Raw genomic sequence first — 27,673 nt, forward strand, 5'->3', positions numbered from 1 at the left:
CCATATTTCCCAACATACAGGAATTCAATTTAACATGTCTTAATTTTAGCTATTTTCAAAATAACTACATGAATTTTCCCAATTATTCTTATGCCCCCCCCCCACTTCTTCATTTTCACTCACCCCCATAAATGACTGAGGAATTAGATCAATTAGTTTGCCTACCACTCTAGGAAGACATCTGCTCTCCCTTGTATCTGAAGAGGGCCCAGCATTCATCTGACTTCTCAAAAGTTTGCCAGGCTGCCTGGGAATAGCCCCTCTCCTGATGATGTGAATCCTGAGGTCTGGAGACAAACATGGGGAAAGAAGCTGATCCTAGCTTGAAGTAGAAATAGGAAACTGAACTTTGGATTTTTTGGCAAAGATGTGCAATTCCAGACAGGCATGCAGTGAAAAGTGATTGGAAGAAAGAAAAATAACTACCAGCATTATTAGTTATACAGTATGTGCTCTGTGCCAGGCTGGTGTAATCAAATGTCTCAAGTTCTATTCCTTAAAATCCGAATAAAGGCCTTGTGCATATAAGGTATTTCTGGAGACTCTCAGACATGCAAGGTCTCCAGGTAGTTGAAAATCATCTCCTTCCCTCACCTCCAGTTGTCTCCATCTCTTCAGTACTTCCTAATGCATCTTTCATCCTCCTACCTTTTTCTTGAAAGGCAGCATAGCACAGTGGTAGTGATTGGAGACTTCAGAGCCATATTGCCTAGGCCAGAATCCCAGCACTATTGCTAGAAGCTTGGACAAGTTATTTAACTTTCATGTGAATCTATTTATTTTTTTCATTTGAATACAGTAGTGCCTGCCCCATTTGGTCAACATTTGGAAAGTGCAATGTTTGGAAAGTGATAATAATAGTGAATGGTATCCAATAAACACTGAATATGATTGCACACCCCCTTAAGAAAACAAACAAAATCTCATGGAGGAAAACATATTAAACACTTGTCCATGTGAGTAATGGGAGGAACCAAGTTACTGAATGCTTTTTCTAAGTTCATGATCTTTCAAATTCAGATTTCCACTACAAATCTTAGGATCTTAGTAAATCACCATATCCTTAATCTAAAGGCAATCCTCCTAAGCACTCCACAGGCAAAATAGAAGACACACATGTCTTAAAATAGATAAATCTTGTTAAAAATTTTAATTTAAAACAAGACTGTGTGTTAGAATTAGAGACTTGGGAATATGGGGCAAACTGGTAGAGTTTCAACATCAGGTGTTTCTTAGTTGCAGCAGATTGTATTTTCCAAATATGTAGTTGTCAAATAAACTTATTTTCAAATGTGCATCCCGTATCTTCTTAAAAAGAAGTGCTGATTCTCCTCTTTAATTCGGTCAGTTCGATGTCCCCAACGAAGAGAGTATGGTGGAAGTGAGAGCATGTGACTTTCCAGGCTACTTTATTAAAAGATTAGTGCTATTTGTTGGGTCACTCCTTCTCTTGAAAATGGATCTTGGCAAACTTACGCTGATAAATAAAAAGCTTGCCTACATAAAAATGTCATATTGGAAATATCATGTATTCGGAATATATAGAAATGGACAAAGAGCCCAAGGAGTCTTAGGTGCTCAGAGTATGACGTTCTCAGCCTTGAGATAAATCTATCCCTTAGCCTTTGAACTGTCCCAGATGATGATGCCACATGAAATTAAGACAAATTGCACGTATGTGAACAACATAACTGCTTTAAAAAAACATCCACTGGGTGGCTCAGTGGGTTAAAGCCTCTGCCTTCAGCTCAGGTCATGATCCCAGATTCCTGGGATCGAGTCCCACATCAGGCTCTCTGCTCGACAGGGAGCCTGCTTCCCTTCCTCTCTCTGTCTGCCTCTCTGCCTACTTATGGTCTCTGTCTGTCAAATAAATAAATAAAACCTTTTTTTTTTTAAAAAAAAAAGAAATATATATAACATGCAATATAATTTATCTATTTATAAACTGAACATTTCTAGGGTATTTGCTGTTTTCACAGAGTTGTGCAACCACCTCACAATGAGTTTTAGAATATTTAGAAATTCTGGACCATTAGCAGTTGCTCCTCATTGCCACAACCTCCTCTCACCCCCTAGTCTTGGGCAACTAGTAATTTACTTACTATTGCTATAGATTTGCCTATTCTAAATATTTCATATAAATGGAATCATACAATAGTTTTTTGTGACTGCCTTTTTAAATTTAGCTTAATGTTTCTAAGATTCATGAATGTTGTAGTGTCTATAACTACTTCATTTCTTTTCATTACTAAATAGTAATCAGTTATATGGATATGCCACATTTTACTTATTCATTAATTAGTTGATGGACATTTGGGTTGTTTACCATTTGGGGTATTATAAATAATGATACTATAGATATTCACGTGCAAGTTTTGTGTGGACATAAATTTTAATTTCTTTTAACTATACACCGAGGGGTAGAATTGCTGTGTCATAGAGTAACTCTATGTTTAACTTTTTAAGAATGGCAGAACTGTTTTCCACAGTAACTACACCATTTTACATTCCCACCAGCAGTTTATGAGGGTTCTGTTTTTTTCACATCCTCACCAATGCTTGCTTTCTCTCTCTCTGTTATTATAGTCATCCTAGTGGGTGTGAAATGGTTTCTCTGTGATTATGTTTACATTTGTCTGATGGCTAATGTTGAGCATACTTTCATGAGCTTATTGGCCATTTGAATCTCTTCTTCAGAAAAAATGTCTATTCAGATATTTTGTCTCTTTGTTAATGGTATAATTTGTCATCTAATTAATAAGTTGTAAGTGACTTTTATAATAGATTTCCTGAAATATCATTCACATACCATGAAATTAATCCTTTTGAAGGGATTTTAAGTATATTCACAGTTATGCAACTATTACCAATATTTAACTTCAAAACACATTCATCACTCCTAAAAGAAACATAGTACTCATTAGCAGTCACCCCCCATTGCATCCCTCACCCAAATATGTGTTTAATTTCCACATAATTGTATTCTATAACTGTCTATAAGGTGGAGTATTGAATCTCCAACTATTGCAGACCATTTAGTTGGATTGTGTTTTTCTTATCTTCTTCCTCCTCCCAATCCTTCTCCCCTTTCCTCCTCTACTACTTATTCCTCTTCTTCTTCTTTTTATTCTGCCAATCTCCCTCCTCTGATCTGACTGTTTAATCCATTTACATTTCTGGCATTTACTTACAAGTAAGGATTTAGACCTGCTATTTCTCTATTTGTTTTCTATCCATCTGTCTTAGCTCAGGTTGCTATAACAAAAATGCCAGGGTGACTTATAAACAACAGAAATTTCTTTCTTTTTTTTTTTTTTTTCAGAAATTTATTTCTCACAGTTTAAGAGACTAAAAGTCCAAGATCAGGGTACCAGCATAATCAAGTTCTTGTGAGGGCCCTCTTCTGTACTGGTGATTTGTCCTTTATCTTCACATGGTAGAGAGCAGAGAAAGGAAGCAAGCTATCTCATGACCCTATAAGGACTTACAAGGTTTCTTATGATCTCATCTAATTTTATTACCTCCCAAAGGACCACCTCCTGATACAATCACATGGAGGGAGGTCAACATACGAGGGTTTTAACATATGATTTTTGGTAGGACACGAATATTAACTCCATAACAATGTTTTATGTCTGTCTTGCTCCTTTCTTGCACCATTACTGTGTATTACTTATTTACGTAACTTAGCAGAGCCAAGACACACACAGATCTTACCAAACAGGAAGACCAAGCCCTACTCAAAGATTTGGGAGAATGTTCCAGGAAGGACCCATGGCTCTTAAGCACCTTCAGTTTCTCAGTTTTTGAACTGGAGGATCTATAGTAGCTCTCCTTTATCTGTCCTATCATTGATGTAGGATGTGTGGGGACAGATAACTTTCAAAAGGACTGTATTCAAGAGCTATAGTTGAGATGCTCTGGACATCCTAGATAATGCCATAACAAAGCAAGACTTGAGAGTTTTGGTGAAGGAGATGACTGTATTTTTTTTTTTTTAATATTATTTATTTATTTATTTGACAGAGAGAGATCACAAATAGGCAGAGAAGCAGGCTCCCTGTCAAGCAGAGAGCCCGATGCGGGGCTCGATCCCAGGACCCTGAGATCATGACCTGAGCCGAAGGCAGCGGCTTAACCCACTGAGCCACCCAGGCGCCCGAGATGACTATATTTTTGATGTGAGATGGTTTTGAGTTATTATGACCAGAGGACCACTTCAGACCATATTTTTCAAAAACAGATATACTAATAACTATTTCATCACAGATCATCTCCCTATGATATGAAGCTGAAACTCTACCATCAAGAGAGAAGAGTCAGGTGCCCTCCTCTTGAACTTTGGCAGACTTATGTAATGACCTTGACAAATAAAATGTGCCAGACATCTCACTGAGTGATTTACAAATCAGATACCTCACTGAGTGATAAAATGTGATGTAGCTTCACCTGACTATCCTTCTTGAGATACATGTTTTAGGTGCCCTGAGATAACATGTAAGAAATATGAGTACATGTAAGACACCGTACAGGAGATAACATTTTGAGAGATCACATAGAGATAGAATGAGTTGCTTGGGAAGCTGTGCAAGTCCTCAGCTCTTTGAATCTTCCTAGAATCAACTCCCAGACAACTGAGTGAAATAGTCTTAAAATATTCCATTCTCACCCTCCAACTCTGAGACCTCCAACTCTTAAACTAGACATTGTTAAGTAGGATAAGCCCTCCTTACTGTGTCAGGTCAAAATTTTGTCACAGTCATGCCATAACGGATTGTATTATACAACAATATTTTGGGGTAAGATGTTATACAAAATTATACCAATCATTTTAACCATAAATTTAGTATAAAATATAAAACTTTTGTTAAACTTGAATTAAATATCACGGAAGTAACTGGGTGGTGGGCATTGAGGGCACTTGGTGGAATGAACACTGGGTGTTATATGCAACTGATGAATTACTAAACTCTACCTCTGAAACAAATATTCCCCTGATTTTTTTTAATTGATTTTAAATTAAAAAAAAAATCTGGGGGATATTTGGTACTGAATTAGCAGTCAGAAAATAGTTATAGTTTGGGCCCTACCACTAAGTAACTTGTGATTTTGGACAAATCATTTAATTTGAAGGCTTTGCTATCTTTTCTATAAATGTAAGAAAATGGGCTAAATTATTGCTAATTCCTAGAAGCCTTTTTGTAATGGATATTTATATGAAACTTTCCAAATTTGTTTTACGTTTAACATTATATGCAACCTATTATGGAACAAGACACTGCAAAAACATGGGTATTATTTGGTAAGAATGTGTGATTGACAAAGGAAGTCATTAATTTATAATTATGGTAAGTGCCAATCTAGATAAAACCACTTAGGTAAATTTATTGTAATATAAGTAATGGTTATGTAACTAAAGATATGTTCAGTTATACAGAACTTAATGTCCATGCCTATATCCATGTCACTAGTGAGAAAGGACATTTTAAAACTGTTCTTCACGATTCTCCAAAATATCCAGATTAATACTAGCTTATATTCACCTTATGATTTCGGCAAGGAAAAGAGACAGATTGGCTTCAACAGAGGTCCTTTTGCCAAAGGGATATAAAAGTACTCTGGTAAATAATTCATTCTATGGGATGAGTCCACATGATTTAATCTGAGTGTCCCACTGTTAAGAAAGAAAGGGATTTTTCAATACAATATAAGGTGTTTTACTTAAACATCTAGGAATTTAGTGAACATGTGACAGTAGCAGCTCTCATTCATGAGAGACCAAATATTGCCTAGTAATAGTGGAAGGGATGCAAATGAATGGCAAAATATTGGCAGGGATTCCTTTGTAGAATCTTTTGGGGGAAAACACACCAGATATCAACACAGAGATAAATACAAAAAGTTGGAGGAGATAGAGCTAAGAGGAATACTTCCTTTTTCAACATAATCTAATCTTTTTCAACATAATCTAATCTAATCTTTTTCAACATAATCTAAACTTATCTAGAAAAAACTTTCTGGGAAATTTTTTTCTAGATAAGTTTGATTAAACAGTTATTAGAAACTTTTCAACTGATGCCAAAAAATTTGGCATATTTCAATTGATGGTTGTGAATTTCACATAACTAATATTCCCTACTCTTTAACTCCAAGCTTATGCTTAAAAATATATATATGCATATATATGTATGCATAAGAATATATATGTAATTAGTACTTTACTGTTGGTATGGCGGTATTTTTTTTATTGTCCACAAGATGCCAGGTATTTCTATTCTAGAGATATCTATAATTACTATAAATTTTATAAAAATATTGAAAGTACTTGACATGATACTTTGTTTAAAATATTTCTATTATTCTGAAGCTGGTGTATGGCTGTTCACATTGTATGCTTAGAGCTCTGGAGAGTAGAATGATTGAACTACCTATTTCAGATGTCTATAATAGTTTTGTTTATCTAAAATACACTAATCTACCATGGCAATCCTTTCCACTGAGCCTTGAAGAGCCTTCAAAATACTTCTCAAAACACCACCTTGAGCAATTGCTATCAATCTGTTTAAGCAAGCATTGGAAATAAAATATATTTTTCCATCTCTAGGTTAGAGCTACTCTACAGCAATAGCTACTCTCCTGATTTAGCAGTGTAGATACAAAACTTATTCAGAAAAGGCATAAGAATGTAAATCTTCTAGCCTGTCTACTTCCTAATATGAATGATAAATAACTGAATTGCTAGAGTTCTGGGAGTATATTTCAACTGTTCTTGCTATAAGTTCTCCTTTTCTCAAGGGTACACAGTTGGATTGCAATTTTTTCTCCTCTTTCAAAGTTGCTTATGCACACGTGACTTGTTCTTGCCAATACAATGTAAGCAAAAGTGATGTATATCTCTGAGCAAGTAAGTCCCCATCCCTTGTCAATTGTGAATTATTTGTCGCAATGGAACCTCCATTAGCTCGAATCTGGAGTGGCTACCATGAGAAGAACTCCTGCCAACATACCCTGGTGAGGTAGAAGAGAAACAAAAACTGTTTCATGCCATTGAGATTGAGGATCATTTGTCAAGGAAAATAACTAATATCATGTCTATCATAACTAATTCCAGAAACTGGTACCTAGAAGTGAATCGCTGGCATTAAAAAAAACAACAATGATTATAACTAAAAGGTGTACCTTTGACTTAAGAGCTGAGCAGTTGATGGCTTATGAGTCACTATCAGAGCCTGGAAAGATGGCAACCTATGATATCCACCAGAAAAATGCTTTGAGTGTCATTCATAGTAACTTTGGAGGTAGAATGTATGATTGATAAAATTATGTCTAGAGAAAGATTAGGAAACAGATTTTTTTTTTTTTAGCATGTTTCTGGTTTATGTCTGCTATGGTTGGCAAAGTATTAGAGAAGCAATTACCAAAGTAGTGTGGAACTTTCAGAAGTTGGACTAATGACCTCTGTTACTCTCTCACATAAGAAATAAAAATACTGCCAAAGTATGATAATCAAACATTTAGAACTTTTACAAATAACCAAAGGCACAGAAGAAAAACTGAAAAGCATTTATTGAGACAAACTAGTGAAACTTGGTAAGAACAGTGAGATCTTTGGCATTTTGCTTGGAATTATCCATATCTCCTTTCCCCAACTCCATGGTGTGGTAGTCAGGAGGGCTGGCAGACTCATAGTCAACAGAAGGATTTGCCTCTTTGGGAGTTTGTGAAAAGCCCCATCTTTAGAAAACAGTATTCTGATCTCTTTTGAAAAGTCCCATTCATAACCTTGTTGCTATTTGATCTTATTCCAAGCTCTAGTCTCCGGATAAAGTTCTATTCTCTGGGGCTTATTGAACACAATAATAATCACCTGGAATAGCTAACATCTCAGCTGAAAACATGTTCACACAAAAATCTGCATGCAAATGTTTATCCATAATTGGCAAAAATTTCAAGCAACCAAGCTTTCTTTCAATGGATGGATGAATAAGTAAACAATGGTGTATTTATGCAGTGTGTGTTACTTAGTGAAGAAAGGAAATGCCCTTTCAAACTGCAAAAAGACAGTTTAATCTGTAATGCATATTACTAAATCAAAGAAGTTGGTATATAAAAGCTACATTTTATGTGATTATATTATGTCAATCTAGAAAAGGCAAAATTATACATGCATTTAAAAGACTGGTGGTTTGCCACAGGTTCAAGTTTAAGGAGAATAGAATAAGTGAAGCACATGGGATATTTTTAGGGTAGTAAAGCTGCTATATGATAGTGTCATGGTGAGTATATGACAGCATGCGTTTGTCAAAACCAATAGAACTTTACAGTCGATAGAATAAAACTTAATATATAATTAAAAAATCATTTAAGAGCAGATCTCAGTATGGAATGCAGAATGTGACAAAAGATTCTAAATGCATTACAAATATAGGAAACTACTGAAGGAAGTGGGGGAAGCAATACTGAGCTAAATAATTTCAGAACATTTAGATCCTTGAAAGCCAAAGTTAAAGGAACTATAGATTTATATTCTAGATAATAAAGTCGTTTCCCATTGAGTAAAGGTTAAGAATTCTGAAATCACTATATATTTATACTGGAATTAAACAATTAAGTAAATAAATGGCACATGGTGAGAGTCCAGTTTTTCACTATTGGAGTGAGAAGTTATAGATAAACAAGGGGAGGAGGCTAGAAAGATCCATGTTGAAACAGATTAAAGTTGGATACATCAATATGAATGTATGTTTAGCTTAAATAGATGCAGATGATTATATATACAAGTGTTTGTGGATATATATGTACACACAAGCTAGTACACACACACACACACACACACACTTTCTTGCACTGTCAGTTGAGTGGCCTAGAAATAATGGCACTTCACTAATTTCGCAAATGTTTATCCTATTGTATAAGGTTTTCCCTCCCACTTTTTTGTTAGTGTTCTTTGACATACAAAATTTTTAATTTGATGAAGTTCTATCTATTTTATCTTTGATTACTGTGTGTTTGGTATCATATGTATAAAAAAATCTTTCTTAATCTAAGTTCATGACATTTTTCACATTTCCTTCTAAGAACTTAATAGTTTTAAGTTTTAAATTCAGGTCTTTGACCCATCTCTGTTATATTTATATATAGTGTACAGTAGGGGCTCCAAATTCATTCTTGTGCTTATAGATATCCAGTAATACCAACAATATTCATTAAAAATCAATATTCATCGATTTTTGCCTTGCCAAAAATCAATGAACTACACTGTACTGGCTTGCAATTTTTTGCTAGATACAAAACTGTTCTAAAAGAAATAAAAAATTATCTTAAAAAAGCCCCCTGGGGGGGTGCCTGGGTGGCTCAGTAGATTAAAGCCTTTGCCTTCGGCTCAGGTCATGGTCTCAGGGTCCTGGGATCGAGTGCCACATCGGGCTCTCTGCTCAGCGGGGAGCCTGCTTCCTCCTCCCTCTCTGCCTGCCTCTCTGACTACTTGTAATCCCTGTCTATCAAATAAATAAATAAAATCTTAAAAAAAAAAAAAAAAAAAGCCCCCTGGGATTTCTATTGGAATTTTACCTACAAGTCAATTAGGAAAGAACTGACATATAAATGTTAAGCTTTTCAGTTCATGAACATGGAATAACTTTCTATTTACATAGGTTTTTAATTTCTCCCAGAAATGTCATTTTTAATTCTGTATTTAGAAAGAGTTCTAACATTTTCTTTTCTGTTTAGTTTATTTGAAGTAATTTAAGTTTGTTGGCATCACTGAATTGTTTTTAGCATGCCATTTAATTAATCAATGCTACTAAAATTATATGTGGTAACTACTAAATTTACTTAGTTTTAGTAATTGTTTTGAGGGTACCTTAATATTTTCTATGTAAACAATCAAATATTCTGCAAATAGAGGAAGTTTCATTTCCTTTTTTCAAGGGATCATGTTTTTTTCAAAAGTTTCTCACTTTATTGACATATCTAAATACACTAAGACAGTGTAGAACGGATTTAGTGACAGGTACCATTGACACATTCTTGGTCTGAGAAGGAAAGTATTAAAAATATAAATGGTTAACATAATTTAATTGCAATTATGCAGTGTGAAATTCTGATTTAAGATCATTAAAGAAAAATTAAAAATTCACACTTAGAGATTATCAGATAAAACTTCCAATTAAATATTGTAAAAATTATCACTTCAGTTTGGCTAGGGAAGTTAATGAAGACCTGAGAATTTAAATGAAAATTTCCTTTTATTGAAATATGTATATATAATATAATTCCATAAGTTTAAACAAATGAAACATTATAAATTTTTAAAAAAGAAAAATTGAATTGTACATTTTTAAAACAAGTTAAGAGAGAGAGAACAATAAACCACAAGCAGAGGTAATGGCAGGCAGAGAGAGAAGCAGGCCTCTCTGTTGAGCAAGGAGCCCCATTTGGACCTAGTCCCTGGATCCTGGGATCATAAGCTGAACCAAGGACAGATGCTTAACCAACTGAGCTACCTAGACACCCCCTAACTGAACTTTCAAATGTGAATATTAATTCCTCATAGTTAAATATATAGGGAATTCTACTCTAAAGTTGCATTAAATATGATATCATATTACATTGAAACTTAAAAGTTCATAAATTGTATACATGAATTCAATATGGTTTAAACCTACACTTAAAATGTTACTCTAATAGTTAAATATCTTTACAGATATGACACAGGTAAGATAAATAAAAAGGTATATAAAAATAGAAACCTAGAATGTGCCAACTATGGATGGTAGAGCAATACAGCCTCTGTACAAATTTCCCTAGTAAAATAGGGCAATTACCTTTCTTTTTGTCTGAATTAGATCACTATAAAATAAAGATAGCACCACTTTTATGTAAAGATAATCATTGCTTTATAGAGAAAATTAAGTTATGTGTGTATACACACCTATATAAAATACTGACAAGGATTATGATACATAATGTTTACTATATAAAGGTATAAATTATTAATATTCTTAAAATATCTACATACTAATTAAATTACTTAAATCTCAATAAGGATCAAAGGCATTCACCTTAATATATTAAATGCCAATTTCTCATCCACAGCCATAAAATTTCAAAATGCTGACCATTCTGTATATAACTTTGAATGTTGCTGTCCGAACAAATTGTGTTCATTTCATCTTACTTTCTTCCTATATTCCATGACTATTGTTTTATATCTGTACCTTCAAGATTTTTGATGACTGAAATATATTTCACCATTCTGTCGATTCAATGTATTCTGCTTTTACCAAGGAAAAGTAAGATGCAAAGCAACTACAGATAAGCGTAATGTAATTATAACCCCTTAAAAGTTACTCAGAACAACCACTTCAAGATTTTTAGGATGATTTCCTGACATAAATTACATCACACTGTATGGGTTTTATTTTCTCTTTTGCATTTGATAAATACACTACAGCCTATTAAATTAAACACCCAAAGTTTTTAAGGTTACAAAATGTTTCTCTACCTATCCATTATTTATTTTCCTCTGATTGCTTTAAATATTTATATTATTTCAAAATCATTTGGATATGAAAAATTAAAGTATTCAAAACTTTTTAATTGTAGCTAGTGGCACAGAGAGGTAATATGAAGATAGCATTCAGCTAGGTAGCTGATCTTGGCTGTGTAAAAGAATTGTGGTTAATATAGTGAAATAGAATTTGCTCAGACCATTTTGTCAGTGTTTTTCAAACTCCAGGTTGTGACTCTGTGTCAGTGCAGAGTGCATTATCACAAATTTTAATTATAGTTACTATTTGATTAACTTAGTCCACATTGTGTGAGAAGGGAATAGTGTTGATGGTGGGGAAATTCGAGGAATGTGAACGTTTCCTAAAGGCTTTTTTCCTTGGGGTTATTGAGTATGAATATTGATATTTTTAAAGTAGATATCATTATGATCATACTATACCTTAAAATTTACTATATTAGCTACATTTCAAAATTGTCTTAATAAATATAGATTATATGAGATAACTTAATCTTCACTTATGATGTCAGACAAGTGCTTGGGTTCAACTTTTTTTGTTTATATTAAAAATGAAAGATAATTAGATCAGTTTATTTTTGAGTTCACTATTATTTTTTGGCATCATTTTAATTATAACATTCTGAAAATGATATTATCATATGCAAAGGATAACTGCCCTTATTTGAGGGTTGAGAGGGTAGTGAGAAGAATACCATAGCAATCTTTCTTCCTCAAATATTTTTTACTGTTCTGCAAGATTGAGATTCATAAATGTCCATCTGATTTTGTTTGTTACTTTTTTTCATGTAATACAAACTCTCTTATTAATGCCCTAGCTTGTGAGACAAATATCATCTCTTACCTATCACCCGATCCTTAACACTCATAGGCACACACAACACAAACACTCATTCTATGGTCTATGAAGGGACATCTGTAGTCTAATCTCCCTGAAGTCTTTTTTTTTTTTTTTTTCCTTTTCTTTTAGGAGAAAGCAAGAATACAGTCCCCATTACCACAAATTTTGCAGTTCACTTTCCCACATTTGGGGAGATCGCACATCCAGAGTGCAATGAGTAAGGATTGCCCTGGGAAAAAAACACCTTCTTGATCATGGTATCTCCCCTGCCAGGTAAGTATCACAGAAGTCTTTTTATGTTGTATTCCCTTGTCCATGCATTTACCCAAACTGTTCACTCTGGAATATCCTTTCCCTTAGTTTTACTTGATGATGACTTCTCAGTATTCATCTTTGAGAAATTCTTTTAATTTTCATTTAAAATATGATGGCATGCTGAGCATCTGTGCAATATTTCTGCTTTCTAAATAATGAATAGCAAGATGTGTAATTTTCTACAATTTACTTCTGTGACAGGCATAGGGAGTGTAGTAGAAAAAACATTTCAAAATTAGATAGAAAAATATATTTAAATGCCACTTCTAACCCATTTAAACACCCATACGAACCCTTGGTTCATAATATAATCTTGGACAATATCCTTAATTTCTATGAAAACCATATCCTAATTAGTAAATGTTAAATTATAAAAGAACAAAATAATAAGAATTGAAGTAAAATTTGAAATTTATAAACATAGTTATAATTTTCAAATGTATTAGTTAAAATATCACAACAGTATCTTTTTCTTATATGAGTCTGAATGTTCACAGAATTTAAATACACTTTCTAAACCAGTTGAAACATAAATTTTTTTTTCTTTTTTTTTTTTTTAAAGATTTCATTTATTTATTTGACAGAGAGAGATTACAAGTAGGCAGAGAGGCAGGCAGAGAGAGAGGGGAGGAAGCAGGCTCCCTGTCGAGCAGAGAGCCCGATGCGGGATAATAGAAATAAATGATCAAATTGAAACCACAAAAATTGATTTTAATTATTAATAGTGTGGCCAACATATAATTCTTAAATTACACTACTAGGAATTTTATTCCAGTGACAAAAAGATCTATACTTGTTTTTATCTTTTGAAGCAAAGCAAATTATTTACTTGTTTATTCCAAAATAAATTAACATTTCACATTATTAATTATCATATTTTGTTCTATATTTTATAATTATGACTTGACTGAAATCCTATTCATGAACAATTTTTTTTTCTATGCATTTAGGAAAAACTAATCTCGTTTTTTGTTAATGTGTTAACTCAAACCTTCAGTTGCAATTTGGGCCTTAATGGTTAGTCCTTAAACTACCAACATACACACAGTGAAAACCATCCTAAATAGCATAATACAGGTTGTAAATTTATTTGTATTTAATCCATGCACAACATATTTCTAGAATGTGGATTCTAATTAGAAGAGATACGGATAATAAGTACTCTGTGATTATTGATTATGAAGGCATTTAGTTAAATGTGGGCCTTCATGAAGTGCTCATTCACATTGTATACAAAAGTTCAAAGAAAGGTAATTTAGAGTCAAGAGCACAATTTATTTTTGTCACCAGTGTTTTAACTCCTTCAAACTAATTAAAATAACTTTCTTTTATAAAGGATTTTGTATTTTAAGAACTCCTTTTGAACAATCTAACAATCAGGAAAAATATTTCTTGGAAAATGTCCAAAGTATTTGTCCGTATAACTTGTTGACAAAAATGCCAAGAGAAATATTCTGTATGCTCTATTTATATCCTAGTGGATACCTGATTGTAGTATCTGCCAGATATTCCTGCCAAATTGCAATCTTGGGAGGTTCAAGAATGCTAATTATTTGTATTTGTTATTTTTGTATAATAGTAGCTATAATTTTATATTCAGTTGAGTAACTAAGAAATAAGAAGACTCAAACCAACCTATATAATTATGATTCACACACACACACACACACACACACACGATCTTATTATTAAAAAGATATTATGAATATTTTTTGAGCAGTCTCACACTTTAAAATGCTGTCTTGAATTCTTAGAAGAATATATTTGTTATGGACAGTCACAACTGAGGTTTAACTAATCAATATTATTTAAGTGATGTTAGGGAAATTGTAAAGGAAGTAAAGTGGCATATCCCAAGAGCATGCTAAAAATATAACAAATATATTTTATTTGTATATTTATATATATTAGCTGAGACTAATGATCTATCTAATTCAGTATTCTCAATATTACAGTTACTAAAGATATTTTAATTGTTTTATGAACTCTAACCTGAACTATCTTCCATGAGTATGTGTTATGGTAATCTCTATCCAAAAGGCCAGGCCAATGGGCATTCATTCTACATCCAGAATGGTTGCCAAATGCACTCATTCAATGATGATCTTGGATCTTCTAGTTGAGTCTTCGACCAAAAAAAAAAAAAAAAAAAAAGTTTTGTACACTAAGCACCTATTTTTAGTTAGCATGTTATCATCAAGCCAATGGTTTTCTTTTTTCTTTTTTTTTTAAGATTTTATTTATTTGAGAGAGAGCACGAGAGATGGAGAGAGAGAGAGAGAAAGAGAGAAAGCAAATAAGCATGAACGGGGATGGAGGAGAAGGGCAGAGGTTAGGGAAGGGGCAGAATCTCTCTGAGTAGGCAGCCTGATGTGGGGCTGGATCCAAAGACCCTGGGATCATGAAGTGAGACAAAGACAGAAACTAAACTGACTGAGCCACCCAGGCACCCCAAGGTAATGGTTTTCCTTAAATATTTCCTCCAAATTACCATTGTTTATTTGATTCATTAGTTTTGTTGCTTGCAATTTTACCACAATAATTATATTTTGTTAAAAGCTTCATACATTAGTTTGTATTTATCCATTGAATGTTTCTTTTTGAAGGACTTAATGCCATTTTTTCCCTGGTTGTTTCATTCCAATGAAATCTGTTCTTTCTTTATTATAAACATGACTGAATATAAAATGAACTATTAAGCCTTAGAATTATGCTTTTTTGAGGAGTAAATTTAAAATAAAAAGTTTAAAAAGGCAGAAAAGAATAGATGGATGATTTAATCATAGATATGACAGATATAGGAAAGAGGGAGAGAGAGGAAGGAAGGAAAGAAGGAAGTGAAATTCATCACAAAATTAATTTTACTTGTATTCAGGTAACGGATAATAAAGTATTATGGTGATTTTGTTTTTATTTTTACTTTGCTATTTTTTCTCAGTTGGATACCATCAGAATTTTTATAATTACACTTCAAACTAAATACTACAAAACACTACTTTTAGATATTAGGCAAAAATAAAAAAGACAAGGCATAAATGTATGAATTAATAATAATGAAAAAAATGACTAATGTCCAACATTGTAAAGTTAAAAAATAAACTGAAACACTTTTATATTTGAGTGTAGGTAAAATACACTAAAACTACTAACTTATCTGGCATCTGACAATTACTGTTCACATAAGGTTCTATTTCTATGAAAGAAGCAATCAACACACTTTTTAGAGATTTTCTGAAAAAGAAACAAGATGACTCTGAGGTTCAGACATCCAGTTATTAAAAGAAAACCATTCAAAAGTATTGTATGACGACGACTACAAATAAACTGTTCCGAACCTGACTATGACAATTAAAATAAAATGAAAAATTGAATGACTCTAATGTTCTTATTAGAACCAACAGTCTCCTCAAGCAGTCATTCCCAGGATTCTGTGCTTTTAGTTTGATGGTCTGATATCATCCGGAAAATATCTCAAAGCAAAATTTAGCAAAGAATGAAAAAGTCTGCACAGTACTATGAAAATTGGTATGTCCTAAAACAACTACAGTATTTTACCCTGTAGGAACTGTGTACTTTGACTAAAACAAATGTTAAACTTAGTGAAACAATGTCAGTATTCATGCTGTGGTAAAACATGATGATGCTACCCTGGCTGAGAGAATGATGGACATGACACATTATTATAATATTCATTTTGATGTTAAATTTTCAGTTTAAGTCTTTAAATCAGGTCAGAGACAATTTATGCACACCCATGTTTCTCCATTCTGTCAGTCATTATCTCTCCATTTTAATGCATGGCATCTAGCATTTAATTGAGTTTCTAAAAGGGACTAATTAATCATGAAATAGGTTTTAGCCAGGTTTTCAGGTTGAAAGTCATTAATGCCATATCTACTTGAAAGCAAAAGATTATACCTGACTGGAAAATGAACTATGCTATTATCTCAGTAGAGAATGATGCAGTAAGAGTCATTCTCTTGAAACAGAAAGGATTCCTTCAAACATATGTTCATGATTAAATTAGGTTTTGCTTAGCATGGAAACTGTGAATGATACATTAGTACTCTGTCTTTGTAAAACAATCCAACTCTCGTGTTTAGAATTAAGGAATATTTTATTTCTGAAGATTATATTTTTATTAAACTACATTGTTCTGATACAATTAAGTTTTTTTTGTTGTTGTTTTTAAGGAAGAATATCTGTCCTGGTTTTTAAATATAGAGGTATAAATAGAATATAAGTAGAAATTAGTCTCACATAAATCTACTGTTCAAAAATCTGTTGTACTAAGTTGCAGTATACTTGTCCAAAAAAAAAAAAGATGAATGAAAAAGCAAAACAGATGCTTAAAATGTTAGTAAATTTATATGAAAATTTAATGAAATATTATTATGTATGTTTTTTGGAGGTTACAACAATGTGAAACTAAAATACAAAATAATAATAGAGGTAGTCTTCATATACTTGCCCAGAGTAGAATGGTGGTATTGATTAAACTTGGAGACTTAGATATTTAACAATCATGTTAAACATGATTGTTTGGATTTATTATAAACATTAAAAATAGCAGGTATAGTACATAGTACTTGCTTCTGCTTGAAATGCACTTTCCACAAATTTTAACATGACTCATTCTCTTTTTAAGGTGTTTTCCTTGAAGAAATCCCTGACCATCCTAACTTTAAGTAATTATTTACGATTCTTGGACTTCTTTATGTACTTTATTTCTTGTCATAGCACTTACTACCACCAAAATTTATATCACATATTCTGTGGTCTCCTTCTTTTTGTCTACTCCAGGAATATTAGCTCCAGCAGAAGGGGAATTTTGCATCTGCCATTTTGTTTTTTACTCAAAGTACTTACAATATTTCAGGGCAAATAACAAATGCTCAACATAAGCTTACCGACTGGATCAAAGAATGAGTACATAATTAATTAATTAACCTCTTCAGTCATATTGATTCTTTGTCTTTCATTTCTGATTTCTAGAATTTTTTTTTCTCAGATTTGCCTTTCATTATACAGAATCAGAATTCAGCAGTGCTAATATGGTTGAAGTCTTTTTTTCCCTAAATATGCAATATCTCATTTACTTCTTGATTTGTATTGTAAAGTCCATCAGTTGACTATTTTAAATTTAATTTTGTTGTTTGATTACCTCAAATATCACAAAATTGATTCTCCTACATTCCCTTTTATTGAATACTTGGATATATTTTTGGTCTTTTTTCTGTTTCCTAGAATAAATTCACAAACAATTCTGCAAACATTTTGAATGATTAATAAATATTTTAAACATGGATTTCAAGGGAAGGAGGGGCAAGATGGTGGAGAAGTAGGAGACCTTGTTTCAAACAGTCCCCTAAAGTGAGCTAATTATCTACCAGAACACTCTGAATACCCATGAAATCAGCCTGAGATGTAGGATTATACACTTATGGATCTCTACAAGGGCAAAAGACACCAGTGGAGAGGTAAAGCTTAGTGGGAACACTCTGACTGATATCAGAGGATAAATAGAAGGGGGAGGGGCCACCAGAAGAGATCCACTGGAAAGTAATACCCCAATACGAAAGTGCCCTGTGATGGGGGGCCAGCACTAACTTGGAGTCTGGTTAAGAGCCTTCAAAAAGAGAAAAGATCTTAAGGGGTAACTGGTGGAATCAGTGGTCATGGGCACGGGCCTAAGCCCATGGTTCCAGGACAGCCACCTTCAGTGACCACCTGTGCTGGAAAGAGTGTGGCAGAGCCCTGGGGTTGCACAGCTTGCACCATGGCTTGACTGGGCACACCCCCCCTCCCCCACCTCACATGAGGGAGTCTGGTGATGGTGCCAGCCTGCACTCCCTAAAATGTTTGCACACTGCATGACTGGGGTCTGACCCACTCCCTGACTATGCCTAAGAAAACTCCATGCAGGCGCTATCCAGTGGTCTCTAGGACCAGCCGAGGGTCTGGATGCTCCCAGTCCACACCTGAAAGAACTCAGCATGATCTCTAGTCGTGATCCCATGGTGGCAACCTGAGGTCTGGACCCTAGATAGCAGTCTCAGCAAAGACAGTCACTGGAAGCAAACTCCCTGGACCAGTATCACTCGCAGTTTTAGTCATACAGGGGTGCAGCGATAAGCGGACGCTTCAGGCGACCCCTGAGACTATGGCTGGGGACATGCACTGCCTGTGGGAGGTTGAATGGCTCAGCAGAGTTTGCAGAAGATAAGTCTATGTGTTCTGGACCACCCAGAAGGGAGCATACTGAGGCTTCTCTCTGAGAAAGAGGTCTGGGTGCAGTTTCTTTCCCCCTAAACCTCCAAAAAGCCTCAAAAAGCCACCAAAGAACAAAAACTTCTAGAAACAAAAGTCTGAAAAACCTGTTTCCACAGAGCCCAGCCCTTTGGTAGGGGCCAGGAGGACTCAACCCAAACAAGACTGATTGAAAAACAACACAGCAGTCCCTTCCCCTAGAAAGCCAGACAAAAGAATGAGAGGACAACTACCACAGGGTCCCCATAAAACTGTAAAACCCCAATATCAGGGAAAAACAATATATTAAGCTCCCAATATTACCCTAAAACCTTTTTATTTCCTAGATACAACTTTTATTTTTAGTTCATTCTCACTATTCTTGTTCTTCTAAATTTTTTAAAATTTTTTTAAAGAAAATTTTTTTAACCTACTTACAATTATAACTAGAGGTTTAATACAATAAATTCCACAACAACATTTAACTTGAACTTTTTTCATACACATACTTCTGTTTTTCTTTTTCTTTTCTATTTTTTTTAATATACATATAGGTATAAGCTTCTAGGTAATCCTCTTTCCCTAATCAATACTACCCCATATATAAAACAGTTTTATATATAGCCCTTTAACAAAGATATCAAGATACACCCAGGATGAATCAAAATAAACTTCCTCACCCACATTGAAGATTTATAACCATTTTTTTTTTCTTCTGTCAGTGTTTCTGTGTAATTGTTTTTGTTCTGGTATTATATAAATCTTATCATTGGGGTTCATTTTGGCTGAGTTCATTGTTTTTTTCTTGTCATTTACTTTTATTGGTCTTTTTGTTTGTTCTTGTTTGTTTACCTTATAAATCTTACCTTTTGGGCCCATTCTGGCTGGGTCTTCTCTTTTCTCTCTCTCTCTTTCTTTTTTTTTTTTTTTCCTTTTTTTCTTTCCTTTTGTGGTGACTTCTGATCTTCAGAAACATTCCAGGGTATACCTTGCCTGGATTGAGTTTGATATATCCAGGTGTACATTTCCTCAGCCACCTCTCACCAAAATGACAAGGAAAAGGAACACCCAACAGAAGAAAAATTCAGACTGTGCCCTCTCCATCAGAACTGTTGGATATGGACATAAAAAATATGTGGGAAAGGGAATTCAGGGTAACAATTATCCAGACAATGGCTAGGGTGGAGAAAACCATTAGTGACTACATAGAATCTCTAAAGACAGAACTGAAAGCCACCCAGGAAGAAGTTAAAAATGCTATCAGTGAGATCCAATCTAATGTAAGTTCTCTAATAGCTAGGTTAACTGAGGCAGAAGATAGAATTAGTGATCTAGAGGACAAACTGATAGAGAAAAAGGGTCAAGAGGAGGCATGGAAGAAACAGCTTAGAAGCCATACAAACACAATTAGGGAAATAAATGATACCATGAAATATTCCAACATCAGAATTATTGGGATCCCTGACAGGGAGGAGAAAGAGAGAAGACTAGAAGATGTAGCTGAACAAATTATGGATGAAAAATTTCCCAATATGGAAAAAAAAAAAAAATTTCCCAATATGGGCAATGAAACCAAAGTTCCTGTCCTGGAGGTAGAAGGAACACCCCTCAAGGTCAACAAATCTAGAAAGACCTTGAAGCACTGGACTGTGAGACTGATGAATCATAATTTTAGACAAGAGCTTTTGCGAACAGCTAAGGGTAAGAGATTCCTTACATACAGAGGAAAATCCATCAGAATAACATCAGACCTGTCCTCAGAAACCTGGCAAGCCAGAAAGGGCTGGGAAGACATATTCAGGGCACTAAATGAGAAGAATATGCAGCCAAGAATACTTTATCCAGCAAGGTTGACATTCAAAATGGAGAGATAAAGGGCTTCCAAGACTGGCAATGTTTAAAAGAGTATGTGACCACCAAGCCTGCACTACCAGAAATACTAAGAAGAAAGAACGCAAGAGTGACATAGAACAGAAGTTTACAAAGACAATCTAAAGAAACAAGGACTTTACAGGCAACATGGTGTCAATAAAAACGTATCTTTCAATAATCACTCTAAGGTGAATAGCCTAAATGCTCCCATAAAATGGCATAAGGTTGCAGATTGAATAAAAGAACAGGACCCGTTCATATATTATCTACAAGAGACCGATTTGCAACCTAAGGGTATCCAAACTGAAAGTGAAGGGAGGGAGAAACATCTTTCATATCAATGGGCCACAAAAGAAAGCTGGGGTAGTGATTCTCATATCAGATAAATTAGATTTTAAACTAAAGACTGTAGTCAGAGATAAAGAAGGACAGAGATAAAGGGTCTATCCACCAAGAAGATCTAACAATTGTAAGTATTTATGCCCCCAATATGGGATTAGCCAAGTACATAAGACAATTATTAATCAGGATAAAGAGTCATATTGATATGAATACATTAATAGTAGAGGATCTTAACATGCCACTTTTGGTAATAGATCATCCTAGCAGAAAATCAATAAAGAAACAAGAGCCTTGAATGACACATTGGACCAGATGGACCTCATAGATATATAGAGAACATTACATCTTAACAAAAGAATACTCATTCTTCTCGAGTGCACATGGAACTTCCTCCAGAATAGACCACATACTGGGTCACAAATCAGGGCTTGACCAATACCAAAAGATTGAGATTATTTTCTGCATATTCTTAGACTGCTATGCTTTGAAACTGGAACTCAACCATAATAAAAAGTTTGGAAGGAATTCGAACACTTGGAAGCTAAAGATTACCCTGCTTAAGGATGTTTGGATCAACCTGGAAGTCAAAGAAGAACTTAAACGATTCATGGAGACCAATGAGAATGAAGACACTTCAGTCCAAAACCTATGGGATACAGCAAAGGTGGTTCTAAGGGGAAAATACAGAGCCATTAAAGCTGTCCTCAAAAAAATTGAAAAATCCAGGATAAACCTGATCTCTTACACCTTAAAGAACAGGAGAATCAACAACAATTAAGCCAACCACCATACCAGAAGAGAAATAATCATGATTAGAGCAGAGATCAATGAGATAGAAACTAGAGAAACAGTAGAACACATCAACAATACTAGAAGCTGGTTTTTTGAAGGAATCAATAAGATCAATAACCACTGGCCAAACTAACCCAAAAGAAAAGAGAAAGGACCCAAATTAATAAAATTAGGAATGAAAAAGAGAGATCCCAACTAAACACCAAGAAAATAGAAACATTCATCAGAAATTATTATCAACAGTTACATGCCAGTAAGTTTAGCAACACAGATGAAATGGATGCATTCCTGGAAACCTATAAACTTCCAAAACTGAATCAGGAAGGAACGGACAACCCTAATAGGCCGATATCTAGTAACAAGATTAAAGCAGTGATCTAAAACCTCCCAAAAAACAAGAGCCCAGGACCTAACATATTCCCTTGAGAATTCTACCAAATATTCAAAGAAGAAATAATACCTATTCTCCTAAAACTGTTACAAAAAATAGAAACAGAAGGAAAACGTCTAGACTATTTTATGAATCCAGCATTACTCTGATCCCCAAACCAGGCAAAGACTCCACCAAAAAGAATTTCTGACCAATATCCCTAATAAATATGGATGCCAAAATTCTCAACAAGATCCTAGCTGCTAATAGGATCCAACAGTACATTAAAAAATTATCCACCATGACCAGGTGGAATTTATCCATGTGATGCATGGATGGTTCAACATTCACAAATCATTGTGCTAGAGCAAATCAGTAAGAGAAGAGAGAAGAACCACATGGTCCTCTTAATTGATGCAGAAAAAGCATTTGAGAAGATAAAGTATCCATCCCTGATTAAAATGATTCAAAGTATAGGAATAGAGGGAACATTCCTCAAGTTCATAAAATCTATCTATGAAAAACCCACAGTGAATATCACCTTCAATGGGGAATTGCTGACAGCTTTCCTTTTAAGATCCGGAACATGACAAGGATGTCCACTCTCGGCACTCTTGTTCCACATAGTACTATAATTCCTAGGAACAACAATCAGACAACAACAACAACAACAACAAAAATAAAAGGTATTAAAATTTACAAAGAAGAAGTCAAACTCTCTCTCTTCGCAGATGACATGATAGTTTTTGTGGAAAACCCAAAAGACTCCACCCCCAAACTACTAGAACTCATATAGCAATTCAGTAATGTGGCAGATACAAAGTCAACGTACAGAAATCATTTCTTTTTTATACACTAACAGTGAAAAAATTGAAAGGGAAATGAGAGAATTGATTCCATTTACCATAGCACCAAGAACCATAAGATACCTGGGAATAAACCCAACCAAAGAGGTAAAGGATCTGTACTCGAGGAACTACAGAACACTCATGAAAGAAATTAAAAGAAGACACAAAAAGATGGAAAAGCATTCCATGCTCATGGATTGGAAGAATAAACATTGTTAAAATGTCTATACTGCCTAGAGCAATCAATATTTTCAATGCCATCCTGATCAAAATTCTGCTGGCATTTTTCAAAGAGCTGGAACAAACAACCCTAAAATTTGTATGGAACCAGAGGAGACCCTGAATTGCTAAGGAAATGTTGAAAAAGAAAAAAAAAAAAAATGGGGGCATTACATTGCCTGATTTCAAGCTTTTTACTACAAAGCTGTGATCACAAAGACAGCATGGTACTGGTACAAAAACAGACACATAGACCACTGGAACAGAGTAGAGAGCCCAGATTTGGACCTGCAACTCTATGGTCAAATAATCTTCGACAAAGCAGGAAAAAATTTACAGTGGCTAAAAGACAGTCTCTCCAATAAATGGTGCTGGGAATATTGGACAGCTATGTATAGAAGAATGAAACTCGACCATTTTCTTACACTATACACAAAGATAAACTTGAAATGGATAAAAGACCTCAACATGAGGCAGGAATCTATCAAAATCCTAGAGGAGAACATAGGCAGTAACCTCTTTGACATTGGCCACAGCAACTTCATTCAAGACATGTCTCCAAAGGCAAAGGAAACAAAAGTGAAAATGAATTTATGGGACTTCATCAAGATCAAAAGCTTCTGCACAGCAAAGGAAACAATCAACAAAACAAAGAAGCAACCCACGGAATGGGAGAAGATATTCGCAAATGACACTACAGACAAAGGGCTGATATGCAAGATCTATACAGAACTCCTCAAACTCGATCCACAATAAACAGATAATCACATCAAAAAATGGGCAGAAGACATGAACAGACACTTCTCCAAAAAAGACATACAAATGGCTAACAGACACATGAAAAACTATTTCTCATCATTAGCCATCAAGGAGATTCAAATCTAAACCACATTGAGATACCACCTTACACCAGTTAGAATAGCCATAATCAACAAGACAGTAAACAACAAATTTTGGAGAGGATTTGGAGAAAAGGTAACCCTCTTACACTGTTGGTAAGAATGCAAGTTGGTGCAGCCACTTTGGAAAACAGTGTGGAGATTCCTCAAAAAATTAAAAGTAGAGCTACCCCCAGACCCTGCAATTGCACTACTGGGCATTTACCCCCAAAATATAGATGTAGTGGAAAGAAGGGCCATCTGTACCCCAATGTTCATAGCAATAATGACCACGGTCATCAAACTGTGGAAAGAACCAATATGCCCTTCAAGGGACAAATGCATAAAGAAGATATGATCCATATATACAATGGAATATTATGCCTCCATCAGAAAGGATGAATACCCAACTTTTGTATCAACATGGTTGGGACTAGAAGAGATTATGCTGAGTGAAATAAGTCAAGCAGAGAGAGTCAATTATCATATGGTTTCAGTTACTTGTGAAACATAAGGAATAACATGGAAGACATTGGGAGATGGAAAGCAGAAGTGAGTTGGGGGAAATCGTACAGGTAGACAAACCATGAGATATAGAGATATACCATGAGATATAATCTGAAGTTCTTATTTGATATGAAAGGAAACACTCTATTAAACAAACTATAAGGACAGGACAAGTTTATTGATAATAGAACACTTATTCATATTCAGAAAACACTGAGAGGTACTTTTATTTCAGATTACTTAAATAAAATGTCACCTACTGAGGTAAAATTAGGAAAGTATTATACCTATATGGAAAAGTATTATATGGAAAAATATTATACTATATGTGAGAGGTAGGCATAATTAACAAAAAAATCGATAATGAATTTTGATGATTTTATTCTTTAAAATTATTGAGTAATTCTTTATAAATGGTTTTAAAGGATGGGTTTGATCATTTCAGTTTAAAGAAAACCAAATAATATTATGATAGACAGGATTTCTAGCTTTTCTGCAACCATTGAACACTCTAGCCATTTTTGGAAATTTAGAAACTTACATCACTCTCCCCAGAATTTTCTTTTCTTTTTTCTCCCAGATTTTTCCAAAACAAATCTGTTCTATACTTACAATCAAGGTAGAAAACAGAATTAAAGAAAATTATATTTCTCTATTTCCTTTCAGTTAGAATGTTAACTTATTATGTAGGCCCCACTTTTATGGTGTATTCATAGACTTCCATAAGACTTTCATCATAAGACTTCCATAGGAAGAACAGACTTGAAACTTACTTTGCTTGTGAATTTGACAGCAAACTTATCTCACTTTCAGGAAATGCCATGTTTATAAGCTCAATTTTTCAGTGTAAAAGTGCAAATAATGGACAACAAATTACTTTTTTTCTGTTGTTTGGTGGGGCTAAAGCAGTAAAGTCTCCTAAGGCCATTTCTATACAAGGTTTTGTATGTTATTCCTAAAATTTTAACCTAGAACTTGGTTCTCTTGTTTTTAAAATTCTCTGAGAGATCCAGTAAGATGTTTCTACTTCTTACTTAATGTCAACTTTTTCTTCCCTTTCATCTAAACAAAAATTTAAAGAAATTATATTCCTTCTCTTTTCATATGCTTTTCTATTTGGGGGTATTTTATTCTGTCAATATGTCTGTCTAGTTCCTAATCATATTAATTATTACTGTGATCAATTCATAAATACTGGTGGGACAGTGGAGTTTACAGTCTTGAAACTTCTGGTATTAATTCAGGGTGGCATAACTAAATATGTAATAACTATACTTCTAATGAAAAATGAACAGAGGTGATAAATATGAACATAATGATTAGAAAGTATTTTCAGGAGATTCATCTGTAAATGGCCAATCACAAAGAGAATGGAAGCAATAAGCTCAAAGAAAATTTCTCTTAGTCATTATTAGTATCACATTTATTTGTGTATATGTTTTTCTCTTTTCCTGTCAAATATAAAATCTAAGAAGAAATGTCATATATATGTATTTAACTTTGTATCTCATTTGGATTGCATAATTCTGGATACATGGCCAGCACTATAATATTTGTTGCATGAGGGGAAATAAATCTGTTCTAGATTTCCTCAAGACTTTTAATTATACTCCTTTAATCTCAATTAAATAGCTTATTTAATGGTGCCAGCTGTTTCCAGAACCTGTAAATCTTTGTTATACAACTGTCTGTGGTACATAAGGCTGAGACAGTCTTTCAAGGCTAGTTCTGAGCAACTGTAAGTCATAGTAATTGCTCTGTGAAATAGTACAAAACCTGTTTACTTTAGGTGTACAGCCCACAGCACTTGACTCTTTTGGAATATTGTAAGATGACAAAGGATTTTTGAAGGCCTGAGAAAAATCCAGAAATAGTATCAACAACAGCATAGCCATTAGAAACTTTTTATAAGAAACTTTTCAACTAAAATAAAGCAAAATGAATATCAAATCATCTTACTCTTAGAGTTAAGTAAAAAAACGATCTAAATTGGATTATATTATAAAATATTAAGTAAATAAAATAAATAGATTTTATAATAAACTGCCAGTGTTTTAATTCAACAAAATCACATTAATAAAGAGAAGCATGAACTATTGTTTTTTTTTTATAAAATACAAATTTTAGTCTAAAGAAGGTGCAGTAGTCCCATAGACAAGACACTAGAATGATGCTTCCTAGCTTGAGCAAGAACAACAATTCACTTTAGATCACTCTATATGAAAATTAATAATAGCAGAAGAGATACAATAAGCAGTTTAGCAAATTTTTTCTTTTTACCAGTAACATTTTCCATTCCCCCCAGTCTTTTCTAGAGTTTTCATTTTATTTTGTTTCTTTACTACATTTATAATAATAATGTCTACATAAGTTAAAGACTGTTACTTACAATAACAGCACACCTAATCTTTTAGAAAAGTTTTCATGCATAATATTATATTAAATAACACTGAGGACCACAGGGGAAGGGAGAGAAAACTGAGTGGGAAGAAATCAGAGGGAGACAAACCATGAGAGACTTTGGACTCTGGGAAACATTCTGAGGGTTACAGAAGGGAGAGGCTTGGAGGGATGGGGTGATAGGTATTAAGGAAGGCACATGTTGTGATGAGCACTTGGTATTTTATGCAACTAATGAATCACTGAACACTACATCAAAAACGAATGGTGAGTTATATGTTGACTACTGAACACAATTTAAGAAAAACACAATAAATAAATAAATATCACCATCTATTTAATTCTTCTACTTATAGTCAATAGTTAAGTTGTTTACTTATTATCATTAAAACTATAATGAACTCTGCAAATTTCCTCACAGGTTTAGGATCATTGCCTCCAGTTTGATTTCCAGATGTGAAATTATTCTAGTAAAGAGATGCAAAATTTTTAAAAGTATATATTGGT

The 27,673-nt window shown here is 34.0% G+C and overlaps 1 pseudogene; it reads right to left on the bottom strand.

Moving 5' to 3' along the window:
* Nucleotides 1–12,501: 12,501 nt before the first annotated feature.
* On the bottom strand, nt 12,502–12,655 carry LOC122910843 (annotated as a pseudogene).
* Nucleotides 12,656–27,673: the final 15,018 nt, after the last annotated feature.

The sequence above is a fragment of the Neovison vison genome, chromosome 6 (assembly GCF_020171115.1).
Source record: "Neovison vison isolate M4711 chromosome 6, ASM_NN_V1, whole genome shotgun sequence".
Classification (NCBI taxonomy): domain Eukaryota; kingdom Metazoa; phylum Chordata; class Mammalia; order Carnivora; family Mustelidae; genus Neogale; species Neogale vison.